Source organism: Anolis carolinensis, chromosome 1 (genome assembly GCF_035594765.1).
Source record: "Anolis carolinensis isolate JA03-04 chromosome 1, rAnoCar3.1.pri, whole genome shotgun sequence".
NCBI lineage: Eukaryota > Metazoa > Chordata > Lepidosauria > Squamata > Dactyloidae > Anolis > Anolis carolinensis.
Genome location: NC_085841.1, coordinates 296,879,765 through 296,905,560, shown reverse-complemented (window position 1 = coordinate 296,905,560; position 25,796 = coordinate 296,879,765). Strand labels below are relative to the sequence as shown.

At 41.0% G+C, this 25,796-nt stretch overlaps 1 protein-coding gene across 10 annotated transcripts in view; it reads left to right on the top strand.

Moving 5' to 3' along the window:
- Nucleotides 1-25,796, top strand: part of lrrc4c (leucine rich repeat containing 4C) — a 1,096,970-nt gene that overhangs the window by 847,391 nt on the left and 223,783 nt on the right. Inside the window, exon 1 of one of the 10 annotated variants that reach the window (XM_062958575.1) lies at nucleotides 10,100-10,904. The exons of 8 other annotated variants lie outside the window; for them this stretch is intronic. The gene's annotated coding sequence lies outside the window, so the exon portion shown is untranslated. Of the gene's footprint in view, nucleotides 1-10,099; nucleotides 10,905-25,796 lie in introns of those variants that run through there. One more of the 10 variants, XM_016992457.2, reaches the window with a different exon arrangement.

The window sequence follows — 25,796 nt, the reverse complement described above, 5'->3', positions numbered from 1 at the left end:
TTTCAACTTCGCCAAAAATATACATTTTGGGAAAATTTAATATTGCTGTAACTTACATTAAAGCGTAAATTTCTAACTAGTTCTAGACTATATGTGCTGAAAAATAGAGATAATATACTCAGTGAAACAGATATGATTAAACACATATCAGAACTCTAATATGCTGAGAATAAGGCTTTAATTTCCGCTTTTAAATTTTATTATTTTTAATATGGCTATTATAATTTATCAACTCAAAAACTGGAAAAAGTGAAATGACTAGTCTCTCAGATCATCACTTCAAAGCAATTCCATTTCATGAGAGTTTAAACTAACCACAAACCCTCTGAAAGTGAAAAGGGGGATTTTGGTATCTGTGCTATAAAATACCTAAAATGGCAATTTTTAAACTCAAACATTTCGGTTAAACTCAAATGGACTTTCCAAAGTTAAATTGTGTCAATTTCATGACCAATCATTTAACACCATTCATTTCAACACCATAAGAAGTACTCCATGGTGTAAGTCAGGAGTGGTCAACTGTAAACAAAGCAAGAACCCATTTCCTTTCCCATGCATGTCCAGTAGACTACAGCAACACATTTCAGTGCTGTAGTCTATTTTCACTGCAGAAAGTGATGTGATGTGACGTCTGGCTTCTGTATTGACTGCTTTCCAGTTATTTAGTTATTCTGTTTTGGGGAACTTTGGAGGGCTGGGGGTATTGGAATAAATTGTTGCACTTTTAGGTGGTTTTGAGAGATTTTAGAAAATTATTCTAAAATCAGCCCCCTCAATTAGGGTGCTCTGGGAGCTTTGGAAGCTTTGGTATGCTGGATGGTCTCAAGGGCCATACGTTGCCCACCCTCAGTGTAAGTAAACACACAAGTTGGGTGAGCATTTAAGCCATGACCTTTCCATGATAATTTTCATAATCCTGTATGAATGAGCAATTATTTTCAAAACGAAAGAGTTTCGAAGACTTGTAGCAGAAACTCTCCATGTAATCTGGGCTCCACAGTTTCATACCATGTGGAGAGCCTTTATGATTCACACTGGCATTTTATGCTGCAATGTGCAGGAAGGATCAGACAAAGTATGTTAATGTCCTACATGAACACACAAAGAGCTGGATAGGATATACAGTGATGACATCAGTACTAAGATTTGTGGGGGCCCTCTGGAGGTTTCAGCATTTCTGTAACCATTGTGTATCCAGCTTGGGTGTGTGGAGGATTTGCCAGATGGTTATCTAATCTTACCTGTTCACTTTGAAGCATGGAATGAAAATATGAAGTTATTTTGAGGATTCAGGCATACAAAACTATGTATGATTTTTTCCATAATGGCCCCCTCCCCAAAACACATAGAGTTCTTTGTGGAAGGAACTTCAGACATTGGGCTAGACAGAGTTCTCTGCCCTTCCTGAACAGGTACTAGGGTCTGGTTGATGACTATGAGAAGGCTTCATCTGTTGCAGAGCACTGTTGTCCAATCAATATGTTCTCTATAAACACAATTCACACTGTCTCTGTTCTCTGAGAAAACATAACACTTAATTATTTCATGTACTAAGGAAAGCCTATTTGTTTAAGTTGGAAATCCCTTTGCCCTGACACTTTTGTTCTTTCCCTCTGTTTTTTCCTCCCCAACTGCTTTTCACTTTTCTTTCCTACTGATTTTTCTCCTTCCACTTCACAGTTGCCCTTCAGTCTCTTCTTCCCCTCAGCCTCCTCTCCCCATATATAAAGCGGCAGGATTTTTAAAATCTGTTCCTTTTTTTCTTCATTTTCTCCTTGAACTGCTTAAAGAAAGAAGAGCCCTGCAGAAGGAAGCAGCACATGGGACTATGCCAAAGTTTAGTATTATATAGTTTTATTCTTAGGGAAGATTGGAACCATCTTTTCTTTAAAGAAGCTACTACCATTTTCAGACAGATTTTAATTAAAGTTAATTAAACTGCTTTAAGACATAACTTCTAAGTGATGCCCACTTTATGATCCCCTTATTACCAATATTATGTTTCTGGTGGTTAAGGGCCCTTCCACACTTCCCCTATATCCAAGGATCTGATCCCAGATTATCTGCTTATCCCAGAATATCTGTCAGTGGAGACTCATATATTCCAGTTTAAAGCAGATAACCTGGGATCAGATCCTGGGATATAGGGCAGAGTGGAAGGGCCCCAAGTTTTATGACCTTGGAGCTATGGTAAAGATACACACAAACTCAAATGACACAATCGAAGAAGTCCTATGCTACTAAGACAAATTTAAACCATGATTTTTCTCTTTCAATATTATCATATTTTTATAGAATCATAAAATTGGAAAAGGCTATGCAGGAATGAACAAAGTACATTTGACAGCTGGCCTTCTAGCCTCTGTTTAAAAACCCCCAGAGAAGGAGATTCCACCACACTCTAAGGCTTCATATTTTGCTGTCAAACAACACTTATCATATGAGCAGGCAGAGGATAACATGGTACATATTAAAACAGCTGTGAAGGCGGAAGAAGGCTGCAACAGACTGAGAAACCACTGTCATTGTGTTAATCACACCACTGCTGGGACCTCACTCTGTGAAGACTGTGTGTTGACCGACCTTGCATCGACCTCCACACATTAAAAAAAAATCACGCACAGGCATCTTCCAAGAAAAATAAAAACAAACCAACAAAAGTCCTATGCCGATCAGCGAGTAGTGACGGGGGCAGGACTGTGAAATCTGGAAGCCCCTAGTCACAGACTGGCACATGGGTGGTGGATATGGACTCAGTCGTTCTACCTCAAGGTCCGAGGCAGTTGAGTAGTCCGGCAGCTGTATCCATGACTGAGCAGCCCTTTTTAGGTTCCACTCTGCTAACCCCACATGGGGAAGGGGCTAGAAAAGGTGCCCTAAACATAGTCTGCCTCTCTTATCCCTGACTGGACTGCTGCATCCAGAGGGATCACCACTCTGTGGCCAAAAAAGAGAAATGAACTTTGGAACATGGAACGTATGGACACTGTTGGATAACACTGACAGCCAACGCCCCAAACGCAGGACTGCTATTATTGCAAGGGAGCTAGGACACTTTCACATCAACATAGCAGCGCTTCAGGAGACCCAGAGAGCAGGAAAGGGACAGCTAAAGGAAGAAAAAAAGTGGCTACACATTCTTCTGGAAGGGACTGCCTGAAGAAGAGCAAAGAATACATGGAGTTGGCTTTGCTATCAGAAATGACCTGGTGAAGCACCTGATTGAAGCACCCATTGGCATTAATGAATGACTCTTAACTCTCTGAATTAACCTTGCCAAAAACCAACAGGCAACTATCATATGTGCCTATGCACAAACACTAGATGCTGACGAAGACATCAAGGAAAATTTTCATTGTCAGCTGGACACCATCCTATCGGAGTTACCTAAGGATGACAAAATCATCCTACTAGGGGACTTTAATGCAAGAGTTGGACAGGACTCCGACCTGTGGCCAGGGATCATAGGAAAAGACGGGGTCAGAAACAGCAACTCGAATGGCATCTTGCTTCTCACCAAATGTGGAGAGCACAAGCTTGTCATCACCAACACACTCTTCCGCCAGAAAAACAAACTCAAGACATCATGGAAGCACCCTGGGTCAAAGCATTGGCACCTCTTGGACTATGTAATTACATGTGTCAGAGACCACCGCGATGTGTTTCTCACAAGAGCCACGACAGGTGCTGATGACTCCTGGACAGACCACAGGTTAATCCGATCCACGATGGCTATCAAGATTGCCCCCAAACGCAGACTCCGAGGAAGAAAAATAAGGTGCAAAAATGAACACCCAAGCCCTTCAGGAGCCCTCCAAATGAGCCCTTCTCCAAACAACACTCAAGGATCATCTACCCATAGAACACCCCGGAAATGTTGAGGAACATTGGAACAAACTGAAGACCTCCACCATCATAGCCTGCAAAAAACCATTGGATACCAAACTAAGAAACATCAAGACTGGTTTGACGATAACGACCAAGAGATCCAACAGCTAATTGACAAGAAAAGGAAAGCCTTCCAAACAGCAACTGTGCACACCAACTGTGCTGCTAAGAAAAAGATATATGCCAGTGCAAAAGCTGAGGTATAAAGAAGGACCAGAGAACTCAAAAACATCTGATGGACAAAGAAGGTTGAAGAAATCCAACACTTTGCAGATACCCATGATGCTCAGGGATTTTTCAAAGCCACAAAGATCATTTATGGACCAAGAAACCATGGCATACAGCCTCTACGCTCATCAGATGGAACCAAACTTCTGAAGGACAAAACATCAATTGCACTACGTTGGGAAGAGCACTACCAGAACCTTCTGAATCGCAGCTCCAATGTGGACATTGTTCCGCAACAACAAACCAGGGATGAGCTTGCAGCACTGCCTAGTTTGGAAGAAGTCAGCAATGCCATCAGCCAAAACAAACAAACAAACAAACAAACAAACAAACAAAAAACAAAGCCAGCGGACCACATGGGATCCCTGCTGAAATCTTCAAAGAGGGTGGACCTGAGCTGATACAACAACTCCACCAACTCATTGAAAAGGTGTGGGTGACCGAGAAAATCCCAGCAGACTTCAAGGATGCCACCATCATCACCCTTTTCAAGAAAGGGGATAGAACAGACTGCAGGAACTATCGCGGTATCTCTCTTGTAACCTCCGCTGGGAAAATCCTCGCAAGAATCCTTGCAAACTGCCTTCTTCCTGTCTCAGAAGACACCCTCCCTGAATCCCAGAATGGCTTCCGCTCCTCCAGAGGAACAGTGAACATGATCTTCACTGCTCGACAGCTCCAAGAAAAATGCAGGGAACAAAACTAACCTCTGTACATGGCATTCATTGACCTTGCAAAGGCATTTGACATAGTGAATTGCAGCGCTCTCTGGACAAAAAAAATCGGGTGCCCTGACAAATTTGTGAATATCCTGCGGCTCCTCCATGATGACATGATGGCAACAGTCTTGGACAGGAACGGCTCCCAAAGTGACCCATTTAAGGTGGAATCAAGTGTCAAGCAGGGGTGTGTTATTGCCCCTATCTTATTTCCCATCTTCATTGCTATGATACTTCACCTTGTTGATGGGAAGCTTCCCACCGAAGTGGAAATCATCTATCGGACAGATGGCAAGCTATTTAACCTCAGCAGACTAAAAGCCAAAACCAAGGTCACCACAACATCTGTTATAGAACTCCAATATGCTGATGATAACGTAGTCTGTGCGCATTCAGAAGAAGACCTTCAAGCCACTCTAAACACCTTCGCAGAAGCATTTGAGAAGCTTGGTCTCTCATTGAACATCGAGAAAACCAAAGTGCTCTTCCAACAGGCACCAGCTACTCCCTCTGCAATGCCAGGAATACAACTTAATGGTGTAACATTAGAAAATGTTGACCATTTCTGCTACCTTGGCAGCCTCCTCTCCACAAAAGTCAACACTGACACTGAAATACAACACCACCTGAGCTCTGTGAGTGCAGCATTTTTCCGAATAAAGCAGAGAGTGTTTGATGATTGGGACATCCGTAGAGATACCAAGGTGCTCGTTTATAAAGTCATTGTCTTCCCAACCTTGCTATACGCCTGCAAGGACTGAGAAGCCCTGGCCCTTGAGCGTTCTAATTGGAGGTCAGCTGTGACCAGCAGTGCTGCGGAGTTTGAAGCGGCACGAATGGAGGGCTTAAGGGAGAAATGTGCCAAGAGGAAGGCCCGTCAAGCCAACCCTGACCGGGACCGCCTTCCACCTGGAAACGGATGTCCTCACTGCAGTAGAACATGCAGATCAAGAATAGGTGTCTTCAGCCACCTAAGAACCCACCCTCAAGACTCCACAACTAGAAGACCATCATCCTCGAACTACGAGGGATCGCCTAAGTAAGTAAGTACCGTCTGGGAGTTCTTTCTAATGTTCCTAATCTTTGTGAAATGTTTTCATAGTAAACATTTATTTGATATCTGTTCTGCAGTGAAGGAGTACTCTCTTTCATCTCCTAGTTCTCTGTGTATTTTTGTAATATTTTAACATTTTTGATCAATAAAATAAAATGCATAAGCTTCCAAAGAGTGCAAGACAATAAAAATTGAAGAAAATGTCATATGATTTCATGTCATCCCTACAAACATAGGACAGTTAGCCATCCAGTAGAAAGTCCTTCTACAATGATGTGTTCATACGCTTTCTACAAATCTGCAAAGCAGTACAGTCTTCTCTCAGGAGAGATGATGGTAGGAGAATGCTATTTTCCCATGGATGTTCAGGATTATTTCTGGATCTTGTAAAGTTAATTGCCATAAAGGTTATGCAATAAAAATAATTCAGAGACAAAGGGATTTGAATCCCATTTGAAAGAAAAGTGTGATATAAATAATAATAAAAAATAAATGTGCCACTGACAATTGCCTGGTGTGCATAAAGATTCAGGATTGAGTTCTTACTTATAAACTGATATCCCTTTAAAGAGGTTGAGTATAATAGTATTTCAAATATTTTAATGTAACATTAATAATTTTATCATGATGATAATGATGCTGATGAGGAGTGACATTGAAAACCTCTGATGAAGAAGAAAAGCATTGGCCAAAAGCCTGCTAATACAATGCACCAACGGCAACACTATTTTCAGGGATACGTATCCCTATGCTCAGTCATCTCTGAGCAGACTATGGCCTAGCCTCTATTGTTAGCCCTGTTTAGAGTAAATCCATTGAATTAATGGGATTTATCTATGTGTTGACACACCATTTAAGTACTGCTCCATACTAGCTGGAACCAATCAACAGGATGACAGCCTATACCTCCAATACATTACTTATTGTGCTCTGAGCATATGCTTGGCTTTTCCCACATACTGCCAACTCCTAGGTTTAGTTAGAATTTGTCCTGCTCATTTTGAGAACTGTTTGTATTTGTTCCTGGGCATTGAATGTTTGCCCTGTGTGTGTGTGTGTGTGTGTGTGTGGGGAGGGGGGGGGGGTAAACTGCCTGAGTCCCCTTGGGGAGATAGAGTGGTCTATAAATAAAGTTTATTATCAAAACCCATACATTTCTTCACAAAAAAATTTAATAAACCACAAACTGGTGTGGATGAAATTGAAATGCTTTCAACCATCCCAGCAGGTATGAAATAAATTTCATGATAGTTCAGATTGTTAGATTCTCCAGAAGCCAGCCACTTGGAGTGCCTCTGGTGTCGCTGTAAGAAGATCCTCCATTGTGCATATGGCAGGGCTCAGACTGCATTGTAGTAAGTGGTCTGTGGTTTGCTCTTCTCCACACTCGCACATCATGGACTCCACTTAATAGCCCCATTTCTTAAGGTTGGCTCTGCATCTTGTGGAGCCAGAGTGCAGTCTGTTCAGTGCTTTTGAAGTCACCCAGTCTTCCGTGTGCCCAGTGGGGAGCCTCTCATCTGGTATCAGCCACTGATTGAGGTTCTGGGTTTTAGCCTGCCACTTTTGGACTCTCACTTGCTGATGTGTTCCTGTGAATATCTCTGTAGGAAACTGTTTCTTGATTTAAGACATTGGCATGTTGGCTGATATCCGAACAGAGGATGGGCTGGAGATTTCAATTCCCTGGTCCTTTCATTACAGGCTGCTACTTCCCGGCAGATATCAGGTGGTGCAATACCGGCTAAACAATATAATTTCTCCAGTAGTTACTGTAATTTCCACTGAATAAAGTTGATGGCCTTCTAGGTAAAGATGCCTAGGATAAAACTAGCTGGGAAGTGAGAGCGGAGTTCCTACTAAATGCAACCATGCTTAATCAATTATTCCCAAACTCTGGTTTTCCAGGTGTTTTGGACTTCAACACCCAGCAGCCTTAGTGACATGAGCCAATGGCCAAAGATTCTGGGAAGCTCTAATCCGATGATTCTCAGCCTGTGGGTCCCTAGGTGTTTTGGCCTACAACTCCCATAAATCCCAGCCAGTTTACTAGCTGTTAGGATTCCTGGGAGTTGAAGGCCAAAACACCTAGGGACCCACAAGTTGAGAACCACTGTTCTAATCCAAAGCAGCTGGAAAACCACAATGTGGGAATCACTCCTTTATTCCCTCCCTTTTCTCTTGGCTCCTTTTCTCCTTGCCTTCCTGGCAGACAAGTGCAGAAACATTTTGAAGAGAATGGGTTTTCACATTTTTCCTCAAGATGGGTTTTAAGTGTGGGCGCGCACGTGTATGTCTCTTTCCCTACCTCCTTCCTCCCAAATCCTCCTCGTTTCCCCACATCTCAAGAGTCCTGAGGTAAAGCTACTCGGGGTTGTTTCCCAGCAGTCCGCCGGGTGGCAGCAGCGTCCCACCGCAGGAGCGCCTCTGCCTTCTATTCCTTGCGCCGTCTCTCTCTCTCTCTCTCTCTCTCTCTCTCTCTCTCTCTCCCCCCCCCCCCTTGTTTTCCACGCCAAGTGTTAATGCAATTGACCAATCAGTGCTGGGATGATGGGAGGTAATTGGGTAATTGCATTTTGCAGATAACAACCGGGGGGGGGGGGTAGTGACGGCCTGGAAGGGAAGGGCATAGAAGGGAAAAGAGCCTAGGTCAAAAGCCCCCCCCCCCAACACTGTGTGACTCTTGAGGTATATATCCACTGCAGAGAGATTAAGTCATGTGTTGTCGAAGGCTTTCATGGCCGGGGTCACGGGGTTGTTGAATGTTTTCCGGGCTGTATGGCCATGTTCTAGAAGTATTCTCTCCTGACATTTCGCCCACATCTATGGCAGGCATCCTCAGAGGTTGTGAGGTATGAAGACACTAAGCATAAGATTAAGTCATGGCCTGAAATTGGGGTTTCCGTTTATGCATATTCATTCATTCATTCCTCATTCTCCCTCCCCTCCACCCCCCCCCAAAAAAAAGCGGGAGGGGGAGAGTTCCAAAAGCTTCTGGCGGCAGAAAAGGGGGGGGGGGAGTTGCAGCCGCGCGCCAAAAAGGAACGAGTGAGAGAAGCAGCGCGCGGCCGGGGAATGTGCCATCGCATAAAGGGCGGGGGGGGAGGGAGGGAGAGAGAGAGAGAGGCGAAAGAGAGGAGGAAACTGATATGTGAAGGGAGAACGAAGAAGAGGGGAGCTCCCCCGCTCGTCCCCCCCCCCCCCGCGCAGCGGAGTGGAGAGTCCAACTTGTAGCTCTGACACCGACCCCAGAAGGCGGGAGACGGCTGGAGGGCGAGGGAAGGCAAGGAAAGGGTTGACTCTGCGCCCCTTCCCCACAGCCTCCTCGACGCTGACGCCCCCTGCTTTCGATATATTTATCTGAAGGGCGCTCAGTGCCCGCGCGCGCGCCTGCTTCCCTGGCTGTGAGGGAGAGAGCGAGCGTGAGCTTAGCGCCGGCGTTTCCTATCCCTTCCTCCCTCCTTCCCTTCTTCCTTCCCTCATTCTCCTCCCGCGGATCCCCGAGAACAAGTTTCGCCACGCCTGGGCGCACCAGCGAGGCCGGGGCTGAGATGGAGAGGCGGGCAGGCAGGCGGGCGAGCGGGGAAGCCCACGGCCGGTGAAACCCGAGCCCCCTCCCTTCCCAGGGAAAGCGGCCTGACACATCTTTTGGACGCCGGGATTTGGAAGGCGCCGCCAAGAAAGGGAGGGGAGGCGCCGGAGAGAAGGGTCTGAAACGCCACCCACTCGCGCCCGTGGGCTGTGCTTCCCTCCCTCCCTTCTCCTCCTCTCCTCTCGGTGATGGATTGGTTCTTGACAGCTGGTGGGAATCTTGATTTTCTCCCCCTTCCGCCTCCCAGAAGAAGCAGCTCACACCGCCGCCATCCCCACCTTCAGCTGCGAATCGCTTCTTCGCCTTTCCTGTGAGGTTCTGCCAAGCCAGAGAGAGAGAGAGAGAGAATTGCAGAGGAGTTGTTGGAGGCAAGGCGAGCGAAGAAGGGCTGTAATAAAACGCAGAGTTTGCTTTGCCAGCGAGAAGGCAAAGAGAACCAACGGCTGCCTCGTTTCGCCGGCTGAAATCAAACATCCGATTGCGCACTGGGTTGTGATTGGAAATCTAATCAGATCCTTGAAGCCACAAAAGGGGGGAGTGCAAAGAAACACGGGGGGGGGGGAAGAGGTTAAGGTGAAGGAAAGAGTATCCTAAAGTTGGAGGTTGAGGGGAGGGGGGATTTATTTTGGAAAGCAGCGCTCCATTGGCTGGAAGGAGGAGGGGGTTCTCTCCCCCCCCCCCAAATAGAGAGAGGCGGTCATGGGAACCCCCGATGTAACGCGGAAGCAGCACATGGACCGGAGAAATGATGGTGCAGCGAAGCAGAGGCGACCCGGAGTGCTTCGCCTGAGCAGAGCCGGATCTTAGCAGCCGGAGAGACGAGGCAAATTGCGTTGAAACGGGGAGAAACCGCGGCTGGATTATGGAAACCGAATCCCAAAGCCAAGGGGAGGATTGATCTGGCGCCTCGGGAGAAGATCTGGCCTTGAATGAAAACTTTCTCGGCGGGGGAAGACTTCCCTTGGCACCTGTCCTCCTGTCCATCGATTGCTTCTTTCTCTTTTTAAAGATGAGAAGTTGATATACGCCAGGACATTTGAAGGCAGCCTCGTCCTTCTTTCCGAGTGGAAGGGGGATCGTTTGAGAGAAAAGCGAAGGGGAAGAGAGGGGAAGTGCCGCGGAAATAGGGAAGGAGGATTTGGTGTGGAGTCGAGCGGGCCCCCTCTGGACTGAACTAGATGGGAAATCGCAGATGGATATTGCATCTCCTGGCCTTTTTTCCTCCTGTCAAATTGGATTTGTCCCTGAAATGATGTAGTTCGGCCCTCCGCGGTCTTTTCCGTTTTTTTCCCCCTCCTTCGGTTTCCCCCCTTTTTTCTTCCCTCACTCCCCTGTGCCCAGCTTTACGCCTCCCTCCCCCCTTCCTTCGGGATTTCATGCTGGATATTTTTCTCCTCCTTCTTCGGGGCGATTTTCGACCACCGTAAGTGCCATTTTCGCTTGACTTCTCTCCTGGCGTCTGGTGGCTTCGCCTGCCATACAACGCAGGCGGCGGGAAGGCGCACGGTCCTTTCGTGTATTTCTTATTTCTTATTATTGGGAATTCGTGTGTGTGTTGGAAGGGAGAGATGCAACTCCATCCTATCCTAGGCAAGATCACGAGGACTGGGGGCGGGGGGGGGGGGGCTTGTAAGGAAAGCGGGGAGGACGGGAGCATTGCCTCCAACGTTGCAGGTAGCTTATCCTTGGGCTATCCAGCCAGCCTTTCCGTTTGTTCTGTAGCAGCCAAAGACACTGCCTTGGAGGAAACCCCTGCAGTGTGAGAGAGATGGTGTGCTGCTTGCTTTAGACATCTGGCCTGAGGAGTTTGGTTCTCATAGTACAGTCTAGTAGTTTGTGCCCGAGGATTTGGGGGGCAAAAGAAGGATTAATAGTTAATAATCTTGGCAATAGCAAACAGATCCCATGCATTGTCCTCTAAACATACCTGCCAGGGATTGGTGTTGGATTAATGTAGGCATTGAGGTGAAGTAATGTCTTTGATGGTTGATACCATTAGCATCTCATGGCTAGAGAAGGCATTGGAGGAGAATAGCTCTCCTGACAGATCAGAGAAGGGATTAGATGAGGCTGCTGTCCCACAATTTACAAGCTGCCCCAAGGCTTACAACCACCCCTGCCACCATTCCTTTTGCTGGGGTTTGACAGGTAAATCCGCTGCCAGCTCCCTGAGGGCATGCCATCTTTGGCAGCAGTTATGAGAAGGAGATAAACTGCAGAGGTGTTGCTAACTCATGGTGGTTATGCTGTTAGTATAACTCTTCATGGTTTGTAACTCATCTAGCTTGATGTCACAAAGCATGATGCTCAGAAGTCCCTTTGAATTCAGTAGTTCCCAGCTGCCAGGATTAAGGCTGAGTCTGTGTATTTTATAGTTATAATAACAACAATAATAATAAGCCATTGTGTTCAAAGGACTTGATTCCAAATATGTGTGCTCAGGACTGCAGGTTGAGTGTATGCCAATGCAAGAAGAAAGGCCCTGAAGTGTGCCCATTTCACAGAAAATATGTGATTCAAAAAGGCCTACATGCTAAGCTGGACACTCAGAAAGTTTAAGGTTGGATACTGTGCCCACTTAAATACCTTGGTTTTATCTTTCAGTGTGATAAGATCTCATCTCAGTAGTGAAGGAGGGTGTAGCTGTTCAAATGGAACAGGATAAATTAGATGGCTAGAGGTTCATGGAAATAATGTATTGCGTGGAGTGATTTCTTCAGGGGAAGCCTGTTTCGTTCTATGATACTTCCCCTCTCCTCCTTCATTGCTGTGTCCTGATAAACTTACTTCCCTTTTCACATGAGAGTTCCTGTGACATAAAAACCTAAATTTGCAAACTTAGCCAAATAGGAGGACAGTGTTATGTTATGCTACGTTCTGCTTTTTTGTTCTGTATTGTGTAGTGTTATTGTTGCATTGTTTAATTGCATTCTGATATGTTGTTTTTATATTTTGTCTATTGTATTGTCTTGGGCATGGCCCCATGTGAGCCGCCCCGAGTCCCCGTTGGGGAGATGGTGGCGGGGTATAAATAAAGTTTTATTATTTATTATTATTATAAACAAATATAACAACACAAAAAAGTGGAGCTTGGAAATTACTGACATGTAGTAATAATTGTTACTGTTTTGGAGGGTGAACAATCTGATTGAGTTTTATTCCTTTTTTTATCCTGTGGAGATATCTCACAACCTCTGAGGATGCCTGCCATAGATGTGGACGAAACATCAGGAGAGAATACTTCTGGAACATGGCCATACAGCCTGGAAAACACATAACAACCATCCAATTCTAAGTTGTTTGATTGCATGAATAAACAGCATAAATATTTCCAAGATACATTTCATTTTTGTAAGAGAAGGATAGCTAGTGCATTTGTTTCTTTTTTAAAAGGCATCTCATTGCTTTGGGTGAAGGGTCATGCCCCTTAAGCATTAATTATGTGGAAAGCGATCCATCTTTGACCTAGCTTCCAAAGGTTTCTGTTGGACTCAGTGTACATACACAAAAAGCCTGATCCTGCCATGCTTTCAACAAGATGTCCAATAAAAAATAACATTTATAATAATTCTTTAAGTTATACCAGTGCAAGAAATCAGCATTTTTATTAGTTTCAGATTTTTTTAATGTTGGAATATCTACTGACTAACAGTTTTATCAAGCTGTGAAACAAGTCCCCCACAGCTTCCCCTGTATTTGTGCCAAATGGACCCCTGTATATCTTTATCACAAATCTCTGCCCTGCTGTGAACTCCTTGTGCCTCAGCACTAATAGTGGAATAGAGATGGAGCTGGTGCAAAATAAGTGTGTATGCATGTATAATGATTTACCACAGGATGAGTGTGTTGTGATCCCATAAATAAGAGATCATTAAGGAAAGCCATCCTGATATTTGAGAGGAATGTATTGCTATTACCATTCCATTCTGTTCCAGGGACGCTGCAGTGATACCTAAGCACTCAAATGCCACCAGTGGAGTGTGTGTGTTGTGATAAGTTAGGGATTCAAAAAGAATAAAGCTCAGTGCTAGGTAGAGTTATGGTGGTGGATGTGTGCTTTCAAAGATGTTAAATCCAGTTAGTGTATCAGCTAAAACCTTGTGGACTAGGTAGGAATGCAACACACTGTCTTGTAATGAGAGGACTTTGGCTTCCAGGTGCGTGTAGCAACACTATCTAAAATATTCTAAGGAACCTTTTGCCCCTCTTTTTCATTTTGCATAAGCAACACGGATTCCATAATCACTTGGGAAGAAATTATATATGGCTGACTTTGTTTTCTATTGCTTGTATCAGAATATAAGTGCAACATTCATCAACATCTGAAAATTAGCCAAGATGCCATCCTATTTTTTCCCCAGCAGAAAAGGATAAGCTATTCTGTAATCACAACAGCCAGCTAAGGAAAGTGACAGCCTGCAGTAAGTAAATAGAGAACAATTTTGCGTATAAAAATGGATGAGTTGCCAGTTAAAAGGATCAAGCACTGGCTCTTAAAAATCATTTATCATTTTTGTCTTGAGAGGATCAAAAAGTAATCTAAAAATGAAAATGATACTTAACAGTCTGATAGTCAGTGATGGAAACATCCTCAAATGTAATAATTTCACATTTGTACAGGCTGCATGAACTTCCTTTTAGGGAGAAGTTTAGCCTTTTCTTGGTTCTGTTTCAAAAGCCACTGAGAGTACCAGTGTTAGAACAATTACATAGTTGTCCAGTATATGTGCATTTTCAATCAAGGGCATTTTTTCAGTGTCTTCTATATAAGCATGTCATATAGCAATGTTTCTAAAAGTCCCTGCTTTGATACTTTAGATTAATGGAAGCAATTGAACACATTAATGAAATCAGCAGTTTAACACAAGACAACCATAGAGTTGAACTTTTAATTCAATTCCCTAAGAACTGGAGGCATGAACATGGAGTAGTGTGTATTCTACATGGTGTTCTGGTATGTATGTGGATCATCAGGGACTTGCAAGCTAAATGTTGATTTTTACAAGGGATCCCTTTTCTTCTTTAAAGTATGGACAGTATGACTTAAAACACTTAAATAAACATTGCTGGGGAGGGAACTCTTGCCTCACTTTAGCAAAGCATAATCTGAATAACTGCAGTATAAGAGCCTGTCTTTTTTCACCAAAAATGTGTGTACCTTAGTTATGGGTTGGGGGACAGGACTTGGGTTGGGTGGGATGTTAGTAAGAATAACCAATATTGAGAAAATGCTGTATTTACAACTTTTCAAAGAACAAAAATAAAGAGCAACCGAATCAACAAAATAATTACTTAATAGTGGCAGTGGTTTACTAGCCATTGAGATCTTGATCTTACAAGCTTTTATTTACAGCAATAGACCCTTTAATGTGAGCAGCCTGTTTTCTTTTTAAGCAGGATTTATTTCACTTGGCAAAAGGCTGCGAGGTGTGATGTTAGGTTGTGATTTATCTCAGCATACAAAGAAAAGCAACTTCATCTACCACCACCACTGGGGCAAAAAAAGGTGGAATATTGACTTCTCGAGGCTAACCAAAGAGCTTGGAAAATCCTCTATTCTTTGACTTGTACTTTTTCATATTGATTTGGATAACAATTTTATCTCACAACAGCAGAAAGGCTTTGAAGAATTTCTAAATGATTCATGCTGTTCTCCTTCAGTAATTCATGTGTGTTTGCTTTACTATTGTAGGGTCAACTTTTACATGGAAAAGATATGGGTATGAGCTATTTGATTGTAATTGGTCACTTGTGGGGAGAGAGAAATTACAGGGAGAAGAAAGGCTAAAGTCAGAGAGGGACAATTGCATTTGGTATCCAAGGAAGCAAGTGCAGAAACCTAAGAGTTTTCTGTGTACTGTTTAAATGTTACCATAGTGATATTTCAGGGTATAAAGTATGTGGTATTTTTGCCCCTCTTGAAGACATTGTCTTCTGCTTTCCAATTACTTCTTAATCTGGTTCGCAACAAAAAATGTTCCACAAAACTTGGTGCAAAAGAGGCAAGAGAGGAGATGGCTTATTTTTAGCTGTCCCCATCCACACATCCCATACTGCAGATGCTCTAGAAAACTAATTGGGAAATCAAGTTCCTGAGCTGGAGTATGATATACTTTTGTCTTGTTGAGACACTAATATATTGAAATACTTTGTGTAGTGGTGATATGTTAATTGAATAGCTCCAGGCAAGTGAAATGTAGCTGTCGTTGACAATTAGAAACAACAGCAAACCTGCTTGGGTTGAATCTTTATTCCTGTAACTTCTGGGCAGTTTAAAATGACTGTTAGACTCTATAATCTATCTGAAATAGCCTTGACATTTGACTTTGCTAATCATGGAAATCAAGTGTATTTATGCATGGGAAAGAATGTAGAGAGACATTTCATTTACAGTAAATTATATTGAACTTGGTTTATGGAATGCTGGGTATAGAGCATTTAAAAGTTATTACATTGAGATTAATCAGACAACCTCCAGTCCACAATCAGAAAATAATTGAAAGTGTTTTGTGTGAAAAGATTCCACATCACTGTGCATCTCGTCACTGGAGACCTTGGACATAGCTCTCCAGTGACGAGATCCTCTAGTATAAACATGGGCAAGCTTCGGCTCTCCAGGTGTCTTGTACTTTAACTGCCACAGTTCCTGACTGCCAATAAGCTGGCTGGGACTTCTGGAAGTTGAAGTCTAAAATACTTGGAGGACCAAAGTTTGCCCATGTCTGCTCTAGTATTTATTGTACTGTAACAGGCATCATGCATTGGATTAGGTTTTTGAAAACAAAAAAAAAAAAGATTTCATGATGCAGTCTTTAATAGTTCAATATGATTTGATTGCCTAAGACCATAGCAAGATAGGTAATTTCTTCATAATTACAAGAAAATGTAAATATTGTTTTGTGCCATCTTAGAATCCATCTTATATGGAAAGCCTATTTTGTGCATCTCATATACTACATTGAACACTAGAGAACCCCAGCCTACACTCCCATTGCTAATCTCACCTGACCTAGCACCCAGAGCTGCTTCATACGTTACGCAATGCATAGGCCATTACCTCCTGATGAGAGGCAGTGACTCATTTATTCCCTTGTCATGTCTCAGGGGGACTCTTGAGGAAGCTGACATCAGGTGGTCTCTGAGAGTCAATTTGCTTTGTGCATGCTAGACTGGAAAACATTCAATGACTTTGACCTGAATGCAGTCTAGTAAAGTAATAATGTAAGTAGTGTTGCTCATTCAGTCAAATCAGATGAAGGGAAAGCCAAGAGGATTCTCCTAATCTTTTAAAAAATATTTTGCTGAAGATGGTCTTAATGAAATACTACTACTTTTTGTAGTAGTTATTCTGCTTACTGTTGTGTTGTAGTGCTGCAGCACTATAATCTTAATAGTTTAAGATAAATCACATATTTGTTTCTACTCTTAATTTTCAGATACATGCATACCCTTTAGCTAAGGTGGGACCTGAAACTCTTTCTGTTAATCTGGGTGGGAATAATAATGATAACAACAACAACAACAACAACAACAACTTTATTCTTATACCCCGCCCCATCTCCCCAAAGGGACTCGGGGCGGCTTACATAGGGCCAAGCCCGGAACAACAATATAAAAGCAAACACAAACAATAAAACAGATAAATCAGCAATAAAACATCAACAACTATAAAAACAGTCATTAAAAGTCACATACAAAGATAAGATCTTAAAATCCCAAGGATCTGGGTCAAGGTGCAAAATATGTCGAAATCATCAGGGAGGGGAGATTACCCAGCTGTTATAGTCAATTAAAGTGCAATTATAATACTGGGGAAGGCATACCTGAGGAAACAAATTTTCCACCTGAGGTGATTGATCAGTTTATTGTGGCATGATTTTTTTCAGAAAAAAATGCTATTTTATTAATAAGAAGTAGACATATGTATTCAAGGGAACCATATACATGCAGTGAAGAATATAACAGGAATAACAAATAGAATGAATTGGTATATAATTTTATATCTTCAACCCTTGCATGGAAGAAAGAATTTTTGAAGGTAGAAGTCATCAAGCAGGGATGAGGATTTTTAAAAGCTGCATCTAACTAAAATACTTTTTATGCCTGTTGTCCCTTCTGTCTGGTTACTTGTCTATAGATGCCGCAATATAAAGAATATGACTCAATGTCTTTGATATATGAGTTTAGTTGTGTGGACTGTCGTGCAGTTATATGCTTTTGTCCATATTATTGTAGATATTTTCCCAATTCTCAGTTATATGTCTGTAGAGAGGTTTAGGGACACCGTTCAAATTATTAGCATGAACATGAAGGAATAAATTATTTGTATGTTTTTGTCTGTCCTTAGTGTACGATAGTGTCACTGCATTTTTTCAGGTATACATTTTTCAAATCTCCTGTTTGTTGTTTAGAGGTTGAAATAAGAGGTACATCCTGTACAGAGACAGTAATTTAATTAGCCTTGCTATTAAGTAAAAAAAAAGAAGTAAAGAACAGTAGAAATAAAATGACAGGAAGTACTCAGTACATAGAGTTTTCAATATATATAATGGTTTCAAAAAAACTGAATTCCATTGCTTTGTTCCCGCTGCCATTGGCTTAATCTGTAACTAGATAAGTGTGTAGTAATAAACCCTTATTTTAATGTTGCGCTTACAATTCATCCTGCAAAAACAAAACAAAAGCCTTGTGTGAGGTTTAGTGCCACAGCATAAGAATACTTAGGAGAACTGGTCAAAGACAGCACTCTCTTCATTTCATCTACAAAAGCTGACTGTAGGAATTGAAGGGGAATTTAATTTTATTTCAATAATGGCAATACAAGCATGTTTCCCTACACCAGATATCAGCACACTTGCTTAAAACACATAGCGTTTTGTCCTGAGGGAAATGACTGGAATCTGCCATTGCATCTCCCCAGCATCTGCCTCCTGAGGCAATTCCTTTACTACCTCATGGGAATTTTTTTTTTAGTCTGCAGACTTATTTGCAAGCACATACTATAGTATTGGTACTGTTATGCTTTAAGCTTTACTTTATTAAGCACAATATTCTTGATGATTTGGGTTACTTTTACTCGGCTACCTCAGCATAGTTTTAACCCACCAGTTATTGGGGGAGAGAAAAGAGTGAATCATCTATGCCATACTCAGATCTTTGTACGAAAGGTAAGATAAAAATATGGTAAATGTGCTGTAGAAGAAATAGGCTGAGATCTAACTTGTCTGTCCATGAGATACATAGTAGTTCTTTCTCTGTAATTGACTTTTTGGATCTTGTAATGACTATTTTGAAGTGGATCTGAAGGGAGTTGTGCTTTAAATTTAAATACATCTTCAGTTTAGAACCAAAGTAGGACATGCAAGAGATTTCAAAAATCAAGTAGGGCTCAATTAAACAGCCTTATGACTATTCCATATTCTAATTCCTTTGAAGTAGACACAATTTGTATCTGGATGCTCTTGAATGTTTATTAGAAATTTGGAAAGATGCTGAATTAATATATTTCAGAAGATCCAGTTTTCCTTGATTTTATAATTATTTTTTCTCTCTCCACTGTTGAGATTCTGAATGTATTTGAAATCTATGCTATCTAGGAAAGTAAGGTACTAGATACATGCTTTAAAAGCACTGGATATTCATGTCTTTTGGCACTTACCATCCTTCCTCTCCTATTTCACTTCCTGTTGTGGATGCATTAACAGCTAGCTAAATATCCCATCGGGCCACTTCTAACTATTATTCTATTGATTCTGTGACTTTAGTGACAACTGAGAAGTAAAAAAACAACAGTCTTCTAACTGTTTTTGTACATGACTCCCTAGCCACCTGAAATTTTGGAGATGTGTTGCCAGATTTATACATGTTCACCCAGACTTTTAGAGTAAGGCAAAATGAGGCTAACAACTCTTCCCCTAATAAATAGAAGACCTAGGTTCTTACTTAGGAAAAAATACTTTGAAAAAATGAGTTATCTGAAATTCCTCCTTTCAAAAATATACCAAAACTTTAAAGCCTGAAAATAATGACACCCAGCACCTCTGAAAATGCCAGGCATAATCTGTCTTCCTGGGCTATTGCAATTTCAATTTACATCCAGTTTTGATAAACATGCAAAAAGATTTTAAAAATAAGATCTTTACTTTCTAATTTCCAGTGATAATTGTGAGAAGCTATAAGGAACTTCCGCAATCCGACTGAGAATCAGATTCAAACTGGTTCCTGTGGAGATTGATGCACTTATCTCCAGGTTAAATTTTGTGTTTCATACTGCTTCTGAAAATATTTTCTCGCAAGAATATTGAAATTCACATAATTTAAGTTTCCATGAATTTAAAAAAAATGCATGTAGTGGTTAAAAATTAGTAATTAGCACTAAACGTAATAGTTCTTTGTTTTACAATTGCCAGGTTTAGAGATCTGGGGACTTCCGACTGTTCTTAACTTGTAAACATATAAAGTTTGTTGTACAGACACATAGGCCCAGCCCATTTGGCTTTTAAATTTTAACTTGTTACATTCTAAGGGATCAGTGCCACATTACACCACAACATTGGTGGACACTGCAAAAACATAGGTTTTCCAAATATTTGTATGTGAGTACAAAGAAATTAATTGCAAATCCTTACTCAGATTTAGAGTGGGTAGATATATATGAGGAATTTAAAGTGGTACCATTGTAATACCAAGGTTAAACTTTACAGATGGACAGAAACATTATCAGAAATAAACATGCCAAAGTATGTAGAAAGGATGTGGGAATGATTGATAATATTTATTTTTGAAAATACACAGTACGCTACTAATTTTGTTAGTACAGTAGAGTCTCACTTATCCAACATAAACGGGCTGGCAGAATGTTGGATAAGCGAATATGTTGGATAATAAGGAGGGATTAAGAAAAAGCCTATTAAACATCAAATTAGGTTATGATTTTACAAATTAAGCACCAAAACATCATGTTATACAACAATTTTGACAGAAAACGTAGTTCAATACACAGTAATGTTATGTAGTAATTACTGTATTTACGAATTTAGCACCAAAATATCACAATGTATTGAAAACATTGACTACAAAATGCGTTGGATAATCCAGAACGTTGGATAAACGAGTGTTGGATAAGTGAGACTCTACTGTATATCAGTTTTATTAGCTGTTGGTTTTAAACATTCCATTAGTTTATGCTACCATTGAATGAGGAAAATGTTTAGCAAAGATAGTTGTGAAAATTACAACCATCTTTAAATATCTGAAGAAATGTCATGTAGAAGATGGAGCGAGCTTGCTTTCTGCTGTTCCATAAATTAGAACACAAAGTAATGGATTCAAATCACAAGAAAAGAGATTCTGTTCAAACTACTTGGCTGTTAAAGCTCTTTAGCAGTGGAATAGACTACAGTGAAATAGACTGACGAGGCCTTTAAGCAGAGGTTGTAAACAGAAGCTGAAATTGAGTATTTTAGTTGCTTATTTCTAGGTCACTTGTGGTCTGTTCCAACTCAGACATTTTATATTTTTGTGACTGTATGATGGAGTTATTTCTATAGGTGGTATTTTAGTGATAGAAACAACAGAACTGACATTAATACAACACTTAATACTTTGGTTTATGCTAGTATAAGCAAACAGCACATTTTGTTATTGGTCCTTTAAAAATGCCCTTTTGAAAGCTTAAGTTGTTTTCTTTAACGTGACGATTTTCAAATGTGTACAAATTTGCAGTCTGATTAGTGTGCAGTCTAGCACATCTGGGAAATATTATTGTGGGAGATGATGTCCTGAAATTTTATTGCTGTTCTATCATATCTCATATTCTCTATATGCCTTCACTTAACCCTTACCAACATGTATATTGTTAATTTACCCTTCAGACATTATAAATTACTTCAGTGACATGATACAAAACTTGAAAGAATCCTGCCAGAATGCCTTGAAAAAAGTTTATGAAGGCTTTAAAAACAACTTTTTAAAAGTAACAAGAATATAGTATTCAGCAGGGCAAGACAGTACAACAATTTGGGATCATTAAGTTATTTTGAAATGTACCTCTGTTGCACTTGCTTCTGAAGGAGCAAGAAGTAAGACATTATATCCTTCTTTTAAAAGATATAAAGTTGCATCTTACTCTTCTATGAGGCCATTGCACAATCCATAGCTATATACAGCTGCAGAGTTTGTTATGATATGACAGCAAAAGGGAAGAACTACAGTAACATTCTACATCTGTGTCAGGAGATTCATCCAATGTGTGGGATCTCATCCCTTCAATCCCCACCCCAACAATATATTCTTCCTAAAACGAGGACAGGAGAAGAATGCCAGGTCTGAAACTTCCCTGAATGACTATAGAGCTTACAGAAAACTGTCTGTGTCTCATTTCCTTGTATCCCTTCCCCATTGCGTAGCTCTTCAGGTTCTTCAAATGACATAAAGTTACAAGTGAAAGAGGTGATATAGGCCTCTTCCACACAGCTGTATAAAATCCCACATTTTCTGCTTTGAACTGGATTATATGGCAGTGTGGATTTAGATAACCCAGTTCAAAGTAGATATTGTGGAGTATATCCCTTGATATTCTGGGTTATATGACTGTGTGGAAGGGCCCACAGTCCTTCCATATATGTAGAAGTACACCCTAAAATAAAGTTTTAGTTTATCCATTGTGTCACTTCACCATATGATGTTTATAGTATTTGACTGTGGATAATTGGATGTGTGAACTAGTGCTTTTTTAAAAAAGAAAAAAGAAAAAAAAGTAAGTGATGACTTCTTTCCAGATCATACCATTTGCCTGCCTCAATATTGACAGTACTCACTATTTAGTTTTATTTGTTTTAGGCAAAGCTTTTCAGAGCCTATAAAGAGAGCCTAAAACTGAGCATGAAAACTTCTGTAAGCACTTTCTATCATTAAGATACAGTTCTTTTAGAGTATTGATGGTAGTTCGCAATTTTCAAATTGAAATCTGTATTTTTATGCCCTGCTTTATAGAAAGACAGAGTTTCTGTGAGCAGGACATTAAAAATACAGTTGTATGTTTTGTAAAAGCCTTTGACTAAAACTATTACTTTTAAAGAAATAAATGCTCAGTTTGTGGCGATCAATCTCAGGCCCCTTCTACACTGCCATATAAAATCCGGATTTTCTGCTTTGAACTGGATTATGTGGTAGTGTAGTCTAATATAACCCAGTTCAAAGCAGATAATCTAGATTTTATATGACAGTGTAGATGGAGCAAGCCACCATATGATGTTCCTATTCTTGAATGATGAATCTGCATGTATGAATCCTGTTAGTTTTAAGGACAAAGGTAAAATAGATGTTTACTCTTATTGGTATCCACAGTTTAGAATAATGGTCAGATCCTAGCTATTATCAAGCAGAGACCTCCTGTGGCAGATGACTCACAATGTTTTAGGAATTATGTTACAGGGTTGGTTTCTAGAGTTGTGTACTTTCCTTCTGGAGGAATCTTTAAACATAGTGATCTGCTTGGGCAAGTTCTAGGCTCTTTCCATGCTGTCATATAAAATCCAGATTAACTGCTTTGAACTGGATTATATGACAGTATAGATTCATATAATCCAGTTCAAAACAGATAATGTGGATTATCTGCTTTGATAATCTGGATTATATGGCAGTGTAGAAGGTTCCCTAGTCTGAAGTGAATGGGAACTTCTCTGAAGCTTTCTGAAGAAAGCTGGGTTGCTAGGTAGACAGAAACTGAAGTTTCAAATGGAAATATTTTCCTTTCTCCATGTATTACAATTTTAGAATGGTCTGCATGGGTACAAAGACACTGGAGGATGTGTGTATACCTTTTGCTCTACCCTTTTAAAGTTCTGCAGCTTCAGTAGACCTCAAATGTTCATCAGAGAGTTTACCACAAACTATTTTTAAAACTCTTTCCGAGGTTTTCCCATTGCTATATCTGTGACCTTTCCTGTGTGTGTGTGTGTATGTCAGAGTGAGAGTGTGTGTTCACATACAATGCCATGGTGTGCACAAATGCACACTTGTGAATCATAGAATCGTAGAGTTGGAAGAGACCTCATGGGCCATCCAGTCCAACCTCCTGAAAGAAGCAGGAAAATTTCATTCAAAGCACTCCCGACAGATAGCCATCCAGCCTCTGCTTAAAAGCCTCCAAAGAAGGAGCCTCCACCACAATCCAGGGGAGAGAGTTCCACTGCCGAACAGCTTTCACAGTGAGGAAGTTCTTCCTGATGTTCAGGTGGAATCTCCTTCCCTGTAGTTTGAAGTCATTGTTCCGCATCCTAGTCTGCAGGGCAGCAGAAAACAAGCTTGCTCCCTCCTCCCTATGACTTCCCCTCACATATTCATACATTGCCTTCATCATGTCTCCTCTCAGCCTTCTCTTCTGCAGGCTAAACATGCCCAGCTCTTTAAGCCGCTCCTCATAGGGCTTGTTCTCCAGACCCTTAATCATTTTAGTCGCCCTCCTCTGGACGCTTTCCAGCTTGTCAACATCTCCCTTCAACTGTGGTGACCAGAATTGGACACAGTATTCTAGGTGCGGTCTGATCAAGGCAGAATAGAGAGGTAGCATGACTTCCCTGGATCTAGACACTATACTCCTATTTCTGCAGGCCAAAATCCCATTGGCTTTTTTTGCCACCGCATCACATTGTAGGCTCATGTTTAACTTGTTGTCCATAAGGACTCCAAGATCTTTTTCACACATACTGCTGTCGAGCAAGGTGTTCCCCATTCTGTATCTTAGCATTTCATTTTTTCTGCCTAAGTGAAGTATCTTGCATTTGTCCCTGTTGAACTTCATTTTGTTAGTTTCGGCCCATCTCTCTAATCTGTCAAGACCGTTTTGAATTCTGCTCCCGTCTTCTGGAGGTCATTAGAGTGTGCGCTACTTAATTCTGTTTCGGGCATTTCCACATTTTCTCTTTATCCAATGGAACCTCTTTTTTTTTTTTTTTTTTTTTTTGAGGTGTGTTGCATATAATGCTTGAGGGCCAGAATGTGGTTTTCCCTTGTTCCCATGTTCAAGAAACATGGTGACTAGTGCTGGAACGGACTTTCACTTTTTCCAAGAATCTTGGTCCCAGGACAGTTTCTGAGACATAGGGCAAATTCAGAAGTGGGAAGATGAGCTTTCAGGGAGTGGGGAGTAATTAAAGTCTAGAGGATTATGGAATCATGTTTGTGTAAAAATATAAAATGAGATATGAATAAGAACAAAGTATTTGTTTGCATTTCTGTGTGCCTATCTGTGTGTATTACTTACATGAAAATAGTAAAGGCAGTAGAGAATGTAAGCTATAGTATCTTCAGTATGAATGTCAGATTCCCTTTCCTTCTTTTTTTCCCCAGGGTGTCTCCACAATGTGTCTGTTAAAACATTCTTTAAATGCCTTGATGTGCTTTAGCATTAGTAAGCCTTTACATGTACTGTTTTATTAAAACACTTTACAGGCAGTAAAGTAATTGTGTTAACTATAGTATGATAAATGAGGACTGAGCATGAACCATTAGGTAAGCAAGTGCTCGGTTTGTTCTGAAAGCACATGTTGGCGCAAGCAACCTTGGTAAAGTTAAGCAGATTTTACTGTGATTTGGTTACTGCTTGAATGAGAGAATATGTCACTTTTTACTTCCCAGAGTGACAACATACATAACATACAAAGAAACAAAGCTGGGCTCTCTGGCAACAGCTTTGAGATAGCATGAACTAATTTAGTAGCGAGAAGCCTTGGACTGTAGCTCACTTTATTAACCGCAACAAGTACTGAGGTTTTTTTTCTTTACATTGAGACTTTTCTTCCACCTTTATTAAAGCTCTCAAATGTCTTTTAAACCATACCTGTACGCAAAATAAGCCTTTTTTCCCCCTTAGAGATAGCAGCAGATGAGAGCTTATTAAGGATCGGGTCATAGAAACCTCAGTTTTTCTCAGTAATACAGTCAAGCATCCATAGACAAGCATTTCTGCTTCAAATTCTCATGTAAAATGAATTAGAATGTATATTTCAGTATGATTAATTATGTTGCATGTTCATGAGCAATGTTTTAGCAAGTAGATTTAATTACATAATTGTCTAATCATATAGGAAGTTGATCAACTTTGCATAAACGTTGACTTATCAGCCTCTCATTTATTCATGCCTTTATTGTTGTTGGGAGTTTGGCCAAGTGAATTCACTGTATACAGTAAGAGTAGTATGTCACAAACCAAATGCTTTCAACAAACTGAAACATACATTATCATTTGTATTGGAAGTTTCTATGGTTCACATTTTCAGTGGTATTCCTACAAAATAGCAGGGGTTGGTGGAAA